The sequence below is a fragment of the Panulirus ornatus genome, chromosome 1 (assembly GCF_036320965.1).
Source record: "Panulirus ornatus isolate Po-2019 chromosome 1, ASM3632096v1, whole genome shotgun sequence".
In the NCBI taxonomy this organism is placed as follows: Eukaryota; Metazoa; Arthropoda; class Malacostraca; order Decapoda; family Palinuridae; genus Panulirus; species Panulirus ornatus.
In genome coordinates, this window is record NC_092224.1 from 29,932,759 (window position 1) to 29,945,116 (window position 12,358).

Sequence of the window (12,358 nt, forward strand, 5' to 3'; positions counted from 1 at the left end):
TCTTTGTGAGCCATGCATTTCCTTTTATCCTCTTCCAAACTTATAACAACCATTCCACTCATAATAGTTTTGGATGACTTTTGAAGGGATCCACAGAGATAATACCAAGAATGACATTAACTAAGAAGAATAACAAAAAAAGTGTGAGGGAATTTGCTGGAGGAAATCATGTTTCAATACCTTGTAATGGGTTCATCTGGAACCAGTTCTAGCCACTAGTCTAGCCTTCTTGTGAAAGTTTTGGTAGTCACACCTAACAGGTTTCTCTTATGTTTGGCAAAAAATTAATCATTTCACTGCAGGTACACTCTTTATGTGTGGGATACTCTCAACTTATATATATATATATATATATATATATATATATATATATATATATATATATATATATATATATATATATAGAATGTAAGAAAGTAAATTCTCGATTAATATGGGTAAAACTGAAAGTTGATGGAGAGAGATGGGTGATTATTGGTGTATATGCACCTGGGCATGAGAAGAAAGATCATGAGAGGCAAGTGTTTTGGAAGCAGCTGAATGAGTGTGTTAGTGGTTTTGATGCACGAGATCGGGTTATAGTGATGGGTGATTTGAATGCAAAGGTGAGTAATGTGGCAGTTGAGGGAATAATTGGTATACATGGGGTGTTCAGTGTTGTAAATGGAAATGGTGAAGAGCTTGTAGATTTATGTGCTGAAAAAGGACTGATGATTGGGAATACCTGGTTTAAAAAGCGAGATATACATAAGTATACTTATGTAAGTAGGAGAGATGGCCACAGAGCGTTATTGGATTACGTGTTAATTGACAGGCGCGCGAAAGAGAGACTTTTGGATGTTAATGTGCTGAGAGGTGCAACTGGAGGGATGTCTGATCATTATCTTGTGGAGGCTAAGGTAAAGATTTGTATGGGTTTTCAGAAAAAAAGTGTGAATGTTGGGGTGAAGAGGGTGGTGAGAGTAAGTGAGCTTGGGAAGGAGACTTGTGTGAGGAAGTACCAGGAGAGACTGAGTACAGAATGGAAAAAGGTGAGAACAATGGAAGTAAGGGGAGTGGGGGAGGAATGGGATGTATTTAGGGAATCAGTGATGGATTGTGCAAAAGATGCTTGTGGCATGAGAAGAGTGGGAGGTGGGTTGATTAGAAAGGGTAGTGAGTGGTGGGATGAAGAAGTAAGAGTATTAGTGAAAGAGAAGAGAGAGGCATTTGGACGATTTTTGCAGGGAAAAAATGCAGTCGAGTGGGAGACGTATAAAAGAAAGAGACAGGAGGTCAAGAGAAAGGAGCAAGAGGTGAAAAAAAGGGCAAATGAGAGTTGGGGTGAGAGAGTATCATTAAATTTTAGGGAGAATAAAAAGATGTTCTGGAAGGAGGTAAATAAAGTGCGTAAGACAAGGGAGCAAATGGGAACTTCAGTGAAGGGCGCAAATGGGGAGGTGATAACAAGTAGTGGTGATGTGAGAAGGAGATGGAGTGAGTATTTTGAAGGTTTGTTGAATGTGTTTGATGATAAGAGTGGCAGATATAGGGTGTTTTGGTCGAGGTGGTGTGCAAAGTGAGAGGGTTAGGGAAAATGATTTGGAAAACAGAGAAGAGGTAGTAAAAGCTTTGCGAAGATGAAAGCCGGCAAGGCAGCAGGTTTGGATGGTATTGCAGTGGAATTTATTAAAAAAGGGGGTGACTGTATTGTTGACTGGTTGGTAAGGTTATTTAATGTATGTATGACTCACGCTGAAGTGCCTGAGGATTGGCGGAATGCGTGCATAGTGCCATTGTACAAAGGCAAAGGGGATAAGAGTGAGTGCTCAAATTACAGAGGTATAAGTTTGTTGAGTATTCCTGGTAAATTATATGGGAGGGTTCTTCATTGAGAGGGTGAAGGCATGTACAGAGCATCAGATTGGGGAAGAGCAGTGTGGTTTCAGAAGTGGTAGAGGATGTGTGGATCAGGTGTTTGCTTTGAAGAATGTATGTGAGAAATACTTAGGAAAGCAAATGGATCTGTATGTAGCATTTATGGATCTGGAGAAGGCATATGATAGAGTTGATAGAGATGCTCTGTGGAAGGTATTAAGAATATATGGTGTGGGAGGCAAGTTGTTAGAAGCAGTGAAAAGTTTTTATCGAGGATGTAAGGCATATGTACGTGTAGGAAGAGAGGAAAGTGATTGGTTCTCAGTGAATGTAGGTTTGCGGCAGGGGTGTGTGATGTCTCCATGGTTGTTTAATTTGTTTATGGATGGGGTTGTTAGGGAGGTGAATGCAAGAGTTTTGGAAAGAGGGGCAAGTATGAAGTCTGTTGGGGATGAGAGAGCTTGGGAAGTGAGTCAGTTGTTCGCTGATGATACAGCGCTGGTGGCTAATTCATGTGAGAAACTGCAGAAGCTGGTGACTGAGTTTGGTAAAGTGTGTGAAAGAAGAAAGTTAAGAGTAAATGTGAATAAGAGCAAGGTTATTAGGTACAGTAGGGTTGAGGGTCAAGTCAATTGGGAGGTGAGTTTGAATGGAGAAAAACTGGAGGAAGTGAAGTGTTTTAGATATCTGGGAGTGGATCTGGCAGCGGATGGAACCATGGAAGCGGAAGTGGATCATAGGGTGGGGGAGGGGGCGAAAATTCTGGGAGCCTTGAAGAATGTGTGGAAGTCGAGAACATTATCTCGGAAAGCAAAAATGGGTATGTTTGAAGGAATAGTGGTTCCAACAATGTTGTATGGTTGCGAGGCGTGGGCTATGGATAGAGTTGTGCGCAGGAGGATGGATGTGCTGGAAATGAGATGTTTGAGGACAATGTGTGGTGTGAGGTGGTTTGATCAAGTAAGTAACGTAAGGGTAAGAGAGATGTGTGGAAATAAAAAGAGCGTGGTTGAGAGAGCAGAAGAGGGTGTTTTGAAATGGTTTGGGCACATGGAGAGAATGAGTGAGGAAAGATTGTCCAAGAGGATATATGTGTCGGAGGGGGAGGGAACGAGGAGAAGAGGGAGACCAAATTGGAGGTGGAAAGATGGAGTGAAAAAGATTTTGTGTGATCGGGGCCTGAACATGCAGGAGGGTGAAAGGAGGGCAAGGAATAGAGTGAATTGGAGCGATGTGGTATACCGGGGTTGACGTGCTGTCAGTGGATTGAATCGGGGCATGTGAAGCGTCTGGGGTAAACCATGGAAAGCTGTGTAGGTATGTATATTTTGCGTGTGTGGATGTATGTATATACATGTGTATGGGTTTGGGTTGGGCCATTTCTTTCGTCTGTTTCCTTGCGCTACCTCGCAAACGCGGGAGACAGCGGCAAAAAAAAAAAAAAAAAAAAAAAAAAAAAATATATATATATATATATATATATATATATATATATATATATTTTTTTTTTTTTTTTTTAATACTTTGTCGCTGTCTCCCGCGTTTGCGAGGTAGCGCAAGGAAACAGACGAAAGAAATGGCCCAACCCCCCCCCCATACACATGTATATACATACGTCCATACACGCAAATATACATACCTACACAGCTTTCCATGGTCACCCCAGACGCCTCACATGCCTTGATTCACTCCACTGACAGCACGTCAACCCCTGTATACCACATCGCTCCAATTCACTCTATTCCTTGCCCTCCTTACACCCTCCTGCATGTTCAGGCCCCGATCACACAAAATCTTTTTCACTCCATCTTTCCACCTCCAATTTGGTCTCCCTCTTCTCCTCGTTCCCTCCACCTCCGACACATATATCCTCTTGGTCAATCTTTCCTCACTCATTCTCTCCATGTGCCCAAACCATTTCAAAACACCCTCTTCTGCTCTCTCAACCACGCTCTTTTTATTTCCACACATCTCTCTTACCCTTACGTTACTTACTCGATCAAACCACCTCACACCACACATTGTCCTCAAACATCTCATTTCCAGCACATCCATCCTCCTGCGCACAACTCTATCCATAGCCCACGCCTCGCAACCATACAACATTGTTGGAACCACTATTCCTTCAAACATACCCATTTTTGCTTTCCGAGATAATGTTCTCGACTTCCACACATTCTTCAAGGCTCCCAGAATTTTCGCCCCCTTCCCCACCCTATGATCCACTTCCGCTTCCATGGTTCCATCCGCTGACAGATCCACTCCCAGATATCTAAAACACTTCACTTCCTCCAGTTTTTCTCCATTCAAACTCACCTCCCAATTGACTTGACCCTCAACCCTACCGTACCTAATAACCTTGCTCTTATTCACATTTACTCTTAACTTTCTTCTTCCACACACTTTACCAAACTCAGTCACCAGCTTCTGCAGTTTCTCACATGAATCAGCCACCAGCGCTGTATCATCAGCGAACAACAACTGACTCACTTCCCAAGCTCTCTCATCCCCAACAGACTTCATACTTGCCCCTCTTTCCAAAACTCTTGCATTTACCTCCCTAACAACCCCATCCATAAACAAATTAAACAACCATGGAGACATCACACACCCCTGCCGCAAACCTACATTCACTGAGAACCAATCACTTTCCTCTCTTCCTACACGTACACATGCCTTACATCCTCGATAAAAACTTTTCACTGCTTCTAACAACTTATATATTATATATATATATATATATATATATATATATATATATATATATATATATATATATAATTATATATATATATAATTTTTTTTTAAACTATTCGCCATTTCCCACGTTAGCAAGGTAGCGTTAAGAACAGAGGACTGGGCCTTTGTGGAATATCCTCACCTGGCCCCCCTCTGTTCCTTCTTTTGGAAAATTAAAAAAAAAACGAGAGGGGAGGATTTCCAGCCTCCCGCTCCCTCCCCTTTTAGTCGCCTTCTATGACATGCAGGGAATACGTGGGAAGTATTCTTAATCCCCTATACCCTCCTGCATCTTCAGGCCCCGATCACTCAAAATCTTTTTCACTCCATCTTTCCACCTCCAATTTGGTCTCCCACTCCTTCTCGTTTCTTCATCTCTGACACATATATCCTCTTGGTCAATCTTTCCTCACTCATTCTCTCCATGTGACCAAACCATTTCAAAACACCCTCTTCTACTCTCTCAACCACACTCTTTTTATCACCACACATCTCTCTTACCCTTTCATTACTTACTTGATCAAACCACCTCACACCACATACTGTCCTTAAACATATCATTTCCAGCACATCCACCCTCCTCCGCACAACTCTATCTATAGCCCATGCCTTGCAACCATATAACACTGTTGGAACCACTATTCCTTCAAACATACCCATTTTTGCTTTCCAAGATAATGTTCTCGACTTCCACACATTCTTCAATGCTCCCAGAAATTTCACCCCCTTCCCACCCTATGATTCACTTCCACTTCCATGGTTCCACCCAATGCCAAATCCACTCCCAGATATCTAAAACACTTCAATTCATCCAGTTTTTCTCCATTCAAACTTACCTCCCAACTGACTCGTCCCTCAACCCTACTGTACCTAATAACCTTGCTCTTATTCACATTTACTCTCAGCTTTCTTCTTTCCCACACTCTACCAAACTCAGTCACCAGCTTCTGCAGTTTCTCACATGAATCAGCCACCAGCGCTGTATCATCAGTGAACAACTGACTCACTTCCCAAGCTCTCTCATCCACAAGAGACTACATACTTGCCCCTTTCCAAAACTCTTGCATTCACCTCCCTAACAACACCATCCATAAACAAATCAAACAACCATGGAGACATCACGCACCCCTGCCACAAACCAAGATTCACTGAGAACCAATCACTTTCCTCTCTTCCTACACGTACATATGCCTTACATCCTCGATAAAAACTTTTCACTGCTTCTAACAACCTACCTTCCACACCATATATTCTTAATACCTTCCACAGAGCATCTCTATCAACTACCATATGCCATCTCCAGATCCATAAATGCTATATACAAATCCATTTGCTTTCCTAAGTATTTCTCACATACATTTTTCAAAGCAAATACCTGATCCACACATCCTCTACCACTTCTGAAACCACACTGCTCTTCCCCAATCTGATGCTCTGTACATGCCTTCACCCTCTCAATCAATACCCTGCCATACAATTTCCCGGGAATACTCAACAAACTTATACCTCTATAATCTGAGCACTCACTCTTATCCCCTTTGCCTTGTACAATGGCACTATACAAGCATTCCACCAATCCTCAGGCACCTCACCATGAGTCATACATAAATTAGATAACCTTACCAACCAGTCAACAATACAGTCACCCCCTTTTCTTAATAAATTCCACTGCAATACCATCCAAACCCGCTGCCTTGCCGGCTTTCATCTTCCGCAAAGCTTATACTACCTCTTCTCTGTTTACCAAATCATTCTCCCTAACCCTCTCACTTTGCACATCACCTCGACCAAAACACCCTATATCTGCCACTCTATCATCAAACACATTCAACAAACCTTCAAAATACTTACTCCATCTCCTTCTCACATCACCACTACTTGTTATCACCTCCCGATTAGCCCCCTTCACTGATGTTCCCATTTTTTCCATTGTCTTACGCACTCTATTTACCTCCTTCTAAAACATCTTTTTTTTCTCCCTAATTTGGATTATTTCCCTGCAAAAATCGTCCAAATGCCTCTGTCTTCTTCACTAATAATCTTAGTTCTTCATCCCACCACTCACTACCCTTTCTAATCTGTCCACCTCCCACAATTCTCATGCCACAAGCATCTTTTGTGCAAGCCATCACTGCTTCCCTTATTACATACCATCCCTCCCTCACTCCCCTTACGTCCTTTGTTCTCACCTTTTTCCATTCTGTACTCAGTCTCTCCTGGTACTTCCTCACACAAGTCTCCTTCCCAAGCTCACTTACTCTCACCACTCTCTTCACCCCAACATTCTCTCTTCTTTCCTGAAAACCTCTACAAATTCTACAAATCTTCATTTTTGCCTCACAAAATTATGATCAGACATCCCTCCAGTTGCACCTCTCAGCACCTCAGCACATTAACATCTAAAAGTCTCTCTTTCATGCGCCTATCAATTAACACGCAATCCAATAACGCTCTCTGGCCATCTCTCCTACTTACGTACGTATACTTATGTATATCTCTCTTTTGAAACCAGGTATTCCCTATCACCAGTCCTTTTTCAGCACATAAATCTACTCTTCACCATTTCCATTTACAACACTGAACACCCCATGTACACCGATTACTCACTCAACTGCCACATTACTCACCTTTGCATTCAAATCACCCATCACTGTAACCCAGTCTCATGCATCAAAACTACTAACACACACTCAAATGCTCCCAAAACACTTGCCACTCATGATCTTTCTTCTCATGCCCAGGTGCATATGCACCAATAATCACCCATCTCTCTCCATCCACTTTCAGTTTATCCCATATCAATCTAGAGTTTACTTTCTTACACTCTATCACATACTTCCACCACTAGTTTCTTAAATAATCAACTATAACATTTTCTAAATCTTTTTTCTTCTTTCCTATATGTCTGCCACTGCCTACATTAGGAGGACAGAGTTTAGAACATATGACTGAAACTCAGATGAAAATAATCCTCATTTGGCTCCTTCCTCTATACCTTTTCTTTTGAAAAGTAATACAAGAGAGAATTTCCAGCCCCCTCCTCCTAAAATTTCTAAACAAATTACATAAACCTCAACCTGGCAGGACATTGTTTAATTGTGTTATGCACCTTTCAACTTACACTGCTCTAATGCCAGGAATACCAGGAGTATTGTCAGGCATTCATGTTGAAATGTGTGGTGTTTTTGGATATATTTTTGCCATAAAGCATGATTGCTATGGGTTTTCATCAGCAATATCTCTTATCTTATAAGAGTGACAAAGCTTCAAAAATCATTACATAATAAGAGGACACAGATCTTATATGTGCTTTCATGACATCTCCACACATACTAATTAATGAGTGAAAAAAATTAGCTGTGGTGTCTAGAAACAAGTGTGTGGGATGCAACTAAAAGCCTTAATATGGCTGTAAGTGTAGGCTCCATCAGCAATGAACAGAAAGAAATTACCAAGGCATTCATCCTTCCCAACAGTAAACAGAAAAAGAATTACAATAGCATATGCACGAGCCACAGTGAAAGGGTTAAAGATATTCTCCATCTTCCTAACTGGGTTTTCATATATCTTTGTGTGCCTTCTTGATATATTCCAAGGAATTCTTTCAACTCTAAATCACTGTTTCTTTATGCTGTGAGAACACAAATTAGTTTATCAAATTTCTTCAAACTACTGGCATACATAAATCCTCATACATTTTTCTCTTTTTCTCTCTCTCTCTGCAATATAGTTCAAGTTCTTTCAGCCTACAATGGCAGCCTAAACGCTCAAACAGATAAATCCTTTCTAATTTACCATTATACTCAACTTTCATAGACCTGAAATGCTTGGGGGCCACAAAGTCTTTGGAAAATACATAATTTCTGGAAGGTGATGTACCTATTCAAAGAACCCATATAATAAACTTAATTTTTTTAATATACTAAAAATTACAAAAAGTATCTATGTCTGTAAATACACAGATTTCATTACTCACCTACTCTAATGATGTTATAATTTTCAAAAATTAATTTTCAGTATTTTATCCCAATACTCACCATGTGCTGTAATCAATGGCATCTGCTGAGTAGTAGGCAGATCCCAAATACTGTATGGACAATGTAAACTGCTATTCAACCCATGCTGTACTGCCAGTCATTCAAACATTTGTCAAATCTTCCCATTTTTGCTCATGTTTTATGAATACAAAATACAATAAAAATGAACACTGATTACAAGTGATCATTAGCCCAATACAGGAAACTACAGTACTGTTAAATACAAACATCCCTTCTGCCCATGTAAACCACCACTAAATTGATTTTCTGACAAAAGCAAATAATATTTTTTGCATGTATTTCCTGCATGTCATAAAAGAAGGATAAAAGAGAGAGGGCTGGAACTCACCTCAGGTATTTCACTTTATAGAGGATGAAACAGAAGAATCCAAGCAAAGACTGCTTATTCTCCTCAAAGGCTCAGGCTGAGATGTCTGAATGTGTGTGGATGTAACAAAGATGAGATATGAGGAGAGATGGGTTGCATGTTTGAGGAAAGGAACCAGGATGTCCTGGCTCTGAGAGAAATAAGCTCAAGGGTAAAGGGGAAGAATGGTTTGGTGAAGAAAACATCCTAACCACACCACCTTCCCTACTCATTTTCAGTGTGGATAGTGTAATATTTCTAAATATATTTGTGCTATCACTGTGTGACTGTTATACCAAGTTCATGAGAAAGAAAGAAACAAAAATCCAGATGTGTTATATTTGTGTTATCACTAACTTTGTGACTGTTACACCAAGTTCACGAGGAAGAAAGAAACAAGAGCCCGGACATGTCAACCAGCCCCCTCCTTTCACTAATTCAGCAGACCACCAAGCCAACACAAAGATAATCATATTACCCTTTGTGTAATCTTTTTTTTCCGTACCAATCTATTGCATCATAAAGAAAATTATTTTGCAAACATGGGCAAGGCATTCTTTTTAACTCTTTAAACATTTAAGCCTTTCATTGCAGCAGTCCGAATATCAACTGTGCCTACTGTAAGTGGGATATTTGCAAAAATTCTAAAAAGAGATCACCATAACCATTAACTATAGTATGGATTTGTAATTAATATGATATAATGTACACTTTTACTTAAAATGATATACTGTTCAACTCATCCTAGTCAACATCATTTGCTTTTGCTATACACTCTTTCACTTACACTAATCTGCTGTCTGGCTTATACAGAACTCCAGGAGCTGTCAGGCATACCTCTTGGGGTGTGTTATTTTTAGAATAACTTTTGTCTCGGATACATATCATTAACAGTTTTCATCATTAATATCTGTTATCTTGTATGAGTTTTACAGTTTCACAGACTGTAACAAATACAAGAAGTATTGTTTCCAGCCACCTATTCCCACTCCCTTTAGTTTCCTTCTTTGACATCCTGGGTATATGGAGGTAGAATCCTTCCTCCCCTACCCCAGGGATGGGGAGCTGTGGTGTTGGTGCATTACACATGACAGCTAAAGAATGGATGAGAGTGGTTGCAGCCTTTCTTTGTCTGTTCCTAATGCTACCTTGCTAACAAAGGGAAGAGGCAATTAAGTATGAAAATAAATTGTGAAATATAAAGCATATTTTCATTTTTTGGGTTAGTTCATAACTTCCAGTAATTCATGTGAAGCTGAGCCCCAAACATTACAAATTAATGGAGTCCAGTGTAAAAGACTAAAAATAATATGAAATAATTTTTTCTTCAATGGCTATCTTTGTTTTGATAGGAAGGATTTAGCATTTGAACTTCTAGAAGGGTACAACAGCAAATAAAGCATCACTGTCAGCAACAAATCTTATAAGAATGACCGCAGAATTAATCCTTGCCATCTTTTAATGACAAAGTAATCATACTAGATTATCTGTCAGCTGTTGGTAACCATTTACTCATAACTATTAAGCCAATGGCAGGCAAAAATCTGCAAATATCTTTTATACCTGTGGTTATTGCAAGATATGTTAAGTGGGCTATGGATAGAGTTGTGTGCAGGAGGGTGGATGTGCTGGAAATGAGAGGTTTGAGGACAATATGTGGTGTGAGGTGGTTTGATCGAATAAGTAATAATAGGGTAAGAGATGTGAGAACAATGGAAGTAAGGGGAGTGGGGGAGGAATGGGATGTATTTAGGGAATCAGTGATGGATTGCGCAAAAGATGCTTGTGGCATGAGAAGAGTGGGAGGTGGGCTGTTTAGAAAGGGTAGTGAGTGGTGGGATGAAGAAGTAAGAGTATTAGTGAAAGAGAAGAGAGAGGCATTTGGACGATTTTTGCAGGGAAAAAATGCAATTGAGTGGGAGAAGTATAAAAGAAAGAGACAGGAGGTCAAGAGAAAGGTGCAAGAGGTGAAAAAAAGGGCAAATGAGAGTTGGGGTGAGAGACTATCAGTAAATTTTAGGGAGAATAAAAAGATGTTCTGGAAGGAGGTAAATAGGGTGCGTAAGACAAGGGAGCAAATGGGAACTTCAGTAAAGGGCGTAAATGGGGAGGTGATAACAAGTAGTGGTGATGTGAGAAGGAGATGGAATGAGTATTTTGAAGGTTTGTTGAATGTGTCTGATGACAGAGTGGCAGATATAGGGTGTTTGGGTCGAGGTGGTGTGCAAAGTGAGAGGGTTAGGGAAAATGATTTGGTAAACAGAGAAGAGGTAGTAAAAGCTTTGCGGAAGATGAAAGCCGGCAAGGCAGCAGGTTTGGATGGTATTGCAGTGGAATTTATTAAAAAAGGGGGTGACTGTATTGTTGACTGGTTGGTAAGGTTATTTAATGTATGTATGACTCATGGTGAGGTGCCTGAGGATTGGCGGAATGCTTGCATAGTGCCGTTGTACAAAGGCAAAGGGGATAAGAGTGAGTGCTCAAATTACAGAGGTATAAGTTTGTTGAGTATTCCTGGTAAATTATATGGGAGGGTATTGATTGAGAGGGTGAAGGCATGTACAGAGCATCAGATTGGGGAAGAGCAGTGTGGTTTCAGAAGTGGTAGAGGATGTGTGGATCAGGTGTTTGCTTTGAAGAATGTATGTGAGAAATACTTAGAAAAGCAAATGGATTTGTATGTAGCATTTATGGATCTGGAGAAGGCATATGATAGAGTTGATAGAGATGCTCTGTGGAAGGTATTAAGAATATATGGTGTGGGAGGCAAGTTGTTAGAAGCAGTGAAAAGTTTTTATCGAGGATGTAAGGCATGTGTACGTGTAGGAAGAGAGGAAAGTGATTGGTTCTCAGTGAATGTAGGTTTGCGGCAGGGGTGTGTGATGTCTCCATGGTTGTTTAATTTGTTTATGGATGGGGTTGTTAGGGAGGTAAATGCAAGAGTTTTGGAAAGAGGGGCAAGTATGAAGTCTGTTGGGGATGAGAGAGCTTGGGAAGTGAGTCAGTTGTTGTTCGCTGATGATACAGCGCTGGTGGCGGATTCATGTGAGAAACTGCAGAAGCTGGTGACGGAGTTTGGTAAAGTGTGTGGAAGAAGAAAGTTAAGAGTAAATGTCAATAAGAGCAAGGTTATTAGGTACAGTAGGGTTGAGGGTCAAGTCAATTGGGAGGTGAGTTTGAATGGTGAGAGGCTGGAGGAAGTGAAGTGTTTTAGATATCTGGGAGTGGATCTGTCAGCGGATGGAACCATGGAAGCGGAAGTGGATCATAGGGTGGGGGAGGGGGCGAAAATTTTGGGAGCCTTGAAAAATGTGTGGAAGTCGAGAACATTATCCCGGAAAGCAAAAATGGGTATGTT

The 12,358-nt window shown here is 40.6% G+C and overlaps 1 protein-coding gene across 4 annotated transcripts in view; it reads right to left on the reverse strand.

The window, feature by feature from the left end:
• mtd (TLD domain-containing protein mustard) overlaps positions 1-12,358 on the reverse strand; it is a 756,074-nt gene that overhangs the window by 91,770 nt on the left and 651,946 nt on the right. The window lies entirely within an intron of this gene.